Below are 4,982 nucleotides of genomic sequence, written 5' to 3' on the forward strand. Positions count from 1 at the left end.
CGAGTCCAGAGACAGTTTTGGGGCGCAGAATGTGGGGTTTAGAGCACATTGTGTGATGTGTGTTGCAGGGTGATAGCAGCACGGTCGCTTCTCTCCTCAGTCTCACCTCAAACCTCCACATCTTGGCTGTTTTTCATCGTCATGTGCTGGCAGTGCTGCTGGGGAACTGTCTCTCTCTCTCTCTCTCTCTTTCAGCAGATATGACTGACAAAATGGGAAAATAGGGTAGCCTATTATGAGTATAAAAAAATATAAGGTCATGAGGAAAAGTGCAGTGTGTGACTGTGTGTGTGTGTGTGTGTGTGTGTGTGTGTGTGTGAGACTGACTGACTGACTGACTGACTGTGTGTGCATGTGTGCGTGCGTGCGTGTGTGTGTGTGTGTGTGTGTGTGTGTGGGGGTGTGTGGGTGTGTGTGTGTGTGTGTGTGTGCGCGCGTGCGTGCATGCTTGTGTGCACGTTCCTCCCACGTGTAAGCTGGTTCACATGCTTCTTTCGTTTTGGAGAGCAGCGTATCACACACTAGGCACTGACTGAACACCTTACACACTGTAAGGGGGGATTATGCCGATTTGACATTGCTGTCGTCACTTTTGGGGACAGTTCTCTGTACTGTCGCTCCACGTTACCCAGTGCTGCCTCTGTCCTTCATGCATGGTGCTGAAATGGACATCTCTGTCCTTCATGCATGTTGCTGAAATGAACATCTCTGTCCTTCATGCATGGTGCTGAAACGGACATCCCCTCTGTCTGTCTTTCATGCATGGTGCTGAAATGAACATCTCTGTCCTTCATGCATGGTGCTGAAATGGACATCTCTGTCCTTTCTCTGTCCTTCATGCATGGTGCTGAAATGGACATCTGTGTCCTTCATGCATGGTGCTGAAATGAACATCCCTGTCCTTCATGCATGGTGCTGAAATGGACATCTGTGTCCTTCATGCATGGTGCTGAAATGAACATCCCTGTCCTTCATGCATGGTGCTGAAATGGACATCCCTGTCCTTCATGCATGGTGCTGAAATGGACATCCCTGTCCTTCATGCATGGTGCTGAAATGAACATCTCTGTCCTTCATGCATGGTGCTGAAATGGACAGCTCCTCTATCCTTCATGCTGCATAGTACTGAAATGGACCTCTCTGTCCTTCATGCATGGTGCTGAAATGGACCTCTCTGTCCTTCATGCATGGTGCTGAAATGGACAGCTCGTCTATCCTTCATGCTGCATAGTACTGAAATGAAAGGTTCCTCTCCTCTGTCCTGCATGGGCCTGAAATAGACAGCTGCCACACTGGCCACTTACTCCACCACATTGGATTCATGCGGGAGCTATTGTCTCCCCTTGTGATAAGCCACTAACAGGAGGTTGGATGCTACTTTTAGGAAATGCAATGCACGGACACGCACGTGTGTAAATGCTCTCTCTCTCTCCATCCCTCCCTCAGTCCCTCTCTCTCTCTCTCTCTCTCTCTCTCTCTCTCTCTGTCTCTCTCTCTCTCTCTCTCTCCCTCTCCCTCTCTTTCCTCCTGCAGTGATAATGGCCGTGAACAAGCCTCTTGAACAAACCCTCGACAGCGGGGCTCGCCACCTGTTGATTTACACAGTACTTTAATGTGACGTAGAGGGGACGTTTAAGAGCCTCTGTGGGATGATACACATTCAGATTGGTAGACCTAAGTTATGAGTAGAACTATAAACATTATGAACAGCCCGAGTATGTGAGTTTCATCATGGGAAAAAAACGCCTGGGTTGTCATGGTCAGTATATGTGGACATATTATAATTCGATTAGATCAGCGGTTCCCAACATTTTCGGGATCAGGGCCCACTTGAAAATCTCGAAAGCCTCCACGGCCCACCCACCCATCTGACTACTTAAGTGGACAGATGGGTGGCATGTATTACTGACATAATCAATAACATTAGTATCTTACCAATTATTTGGGGGCCTACTTGCAATATCCTCATGGCCCAAAGGTTGGGAATGGCTGGACTAGATGATGGTGTGTGGTGGTGTGAATTTGCAGGACAATGTTATGGTATCCCAGTGGAACAGCGGGCTTAGTAACGCAGTTGATTATCAGATGGCAGACCAGCACTTTGCCACTTTTCAGGTTATTTTCAGAATGGATGAGACAGCTGTGCTACGCCCATCTGGACACTTCGGTTGAGGAGTGGCTCTCGACTATAGAGGGAGGGCCATGGGGTCACCAAAACCAGTGGGGTTTAATACTGAAATAATTATCCACATTAATTCACAATTTCAATGTTATCTATTATGCACTCAGCCAGCATTTTCCAATGGTTCACCAAAGTTTTGTCTCTGTAGATGTTTCTCATATAGCCTATCTCTGTCTCTGTCAGGTGGGAACCTCATATGTCCAAAACTGTGACTTTTCAGGATTCAAAACCAAAAATAGCAAAACTAGCAGATCGACAAGCTCAAAATGTGTCGCTTCACGCCACGTTTCGAGCTTGCAGATCTGCTACTTTTGATGCTTTTGTGTGATGCTGCTGTATGATCAAGTAGGGTATTCATTTACGAAAAAACACAAAAAGATATATGGAGATAAGAGGTTTCTTCTCAACAGCAACGATATGCACTTGGGGGCTGTTCACATCAAGCACTATAACTATAACAATAACTATGAAGATATAGTTTTAAAAATCGTTCTAAGTCAAGTGGAGGGCAGAGTCCACACCAAAACTATAACAAAGACAACGGTGAACAATATAGTGCTTGATGTGAACAGCCCTATGGGTGTTTTCTTTCGTCCAGCAAAACAACAAGCTCTCTTTCGGCTTGCAAATTTCTATGTAAATTCCCTTTTTTGCTAATGTGAATATGCTGAGATCATATCGTTGTTGTCGGGCAGAAACCTCTTATCTCCATATTCTAATTTGTTGTGTTTTTCCATGAATGAATACCCTACATGATCATCTTACATCCTCACACAAAAGCATCAAAAGTAGCAGATCCGCAACCTCGAAATGTGACACGAAGCGAAACGTTTTCACGTGTCACAGTTTTGGACATATGAGGTTTACACCCGACAAAGATCATATATCCATTATGCATTAGCTTCATTTTGGAAAAAATAAAACAAATTCTACCTGCAAGTGCATTATTAATATCTCTGGGATTGAGAATCAGGCCTGCAAGACTATAATCGCTTTGCCTATCAAGATCTATTCTATCATGACTAAATGTATTAGCACTAGACAAAAAACATATTTTATCAAAAAAAGTGTTTATTAAAATGTGTTTTATTTGAGTTTTTAAAAGACTTGGTGTACACTATGCATTAACCTACGAGTATGATTGTGACAATATCAAAATTAGATACTAAATAGAAAGGAGAAATAGACAGACAGACAGACAGACAGACAGACAGACAGACAGACAGACAGACAGACAGACAGACAGACAGACAGACAGACAGACAGACAGACAGACAGACAGACAGACAGACAGACAGACAGACAGGGAGGCAGGCAGGCAAGCATGCAGGCAGGCAGGCAGGCAGGCAGGCAGGCAGATTCCATAATATTAGATATTACCATATATCCAATATTTTCCACATTATCTAATATAGAAGTGGGGAGAGAGAGAGAGAGAGAGAGAGAGAGAGAGAGAGCGAGAGAGAGAGAGAGAGAGAGAGCGAGAGAGAGAGAGAGAGAGAGAGAGAGATGGGGGAGTGAGGGAGACAGAGGGGAAAGAGAGAAAGACAGTGGTCTTCCATATTCCCCTCCCTCCCTCCCTCCCTCCCTCCTCCTCCAGGGTCTAGAGGACATATTTAACATTCCACTGTGCTGCTCCTCCTCCTCCTCTCCTCTCATCCAGTCACAGCCCAACGTCTCTGCTGCACTCTGCGTACTGATGGCCAGAGAGAGAGAGAGAGAGAGAGAGAGAGATGGCAGAAGAAGAAAAAAAACATAATCATGACCAGCATTGTGCTGCCTCTCTCTGGCCTTCATACAGGACAGTCATCTACCATGGATACATATTACATGTTTCCATGCTGCGCTGATATTTTTAACAGCAAGTAAAACAAATATTGTATTGGGTTTGTATCCAATCTTTATATAGACTCAATCAGACAGCGTTTTGTTTTCTCTCCTCATCTGTTTTCCTTTCTCGTTCCTTTGCTTTTCTTTTGTCTTATCTCACTATTTCCCCCTTTTTCATCCCTCTATCTTGGCCTTGCGTATGCAGGTGGGTAGGATGAGAGGGCTCCAGCATGGGAAATGTATGTTTTTTTTTTCAGATGGGGGGTCCACGGCCAAATACATATCAATTTGGGGGTCCTTGACATCTTGCCATAGCTAGAGCATGTTGATGAGATGTATTTTTGTGTTATTCAATGTTGCCATTTAAAAGCAAACACTCACTTGAAGCTTGTAAGCTTTAAATAACCACTTGAGCCCCATCATCCCTATTCTGGGGGGAACATTCGCCAAAAACAGTCAATCTACAAGCTCACAACATAGATCTACAAGCTTGTAGATTGGCTATATTTCAAAGAAATACAGTTGCAAATCAGGTCTGTTTTTACTAAGAACGGAGGGTTTAAGTGGTTAAAAGTGAAATTCTGTGCTCTCTTATAACATTTTATTTGGGACACAAATAAGGAAGCTGTCCCCACATCTGCTAATGGCTTCTACAGGATTACCTCTCATGCATGTCCGCCGTCATGTACAGTATATAGCTACACTGTACAACCTCCAGAGTGTAGTTCAACTCACTGTTCCATTTTGAACCTTTGAATCTTTAGTGTGCTTTAGTTCTGGGGCGTACATTCTGCGAAAATAACATGTTGTGAGCTTGCAGATTGGCTGCTGCATTTTTGCCGAAGATATAGGTAGAGCACAAACAGGAAGGGGCCTAGTTTAGAGCCCTTAGGGTCAACTATAAGCATATAGGGTTCAAGTGTTGAACAATTGAGTGTTAAATTAACACTCAATTGTTTTACTGTATCCT

Source organism: Gymnoscopelus microlampas, assembly GCF_963454915.1.
Source record: "Gymnoscopelus microlampas genome assembly, chromosome: 2".
Taxonomy (NCBI): Eukaryota; Metazoa; Chordata; class Actinopteri; order Myctophiformes; family Myctophidae; genus Gymnoscopelus; species Gymnoscopelus microlampas.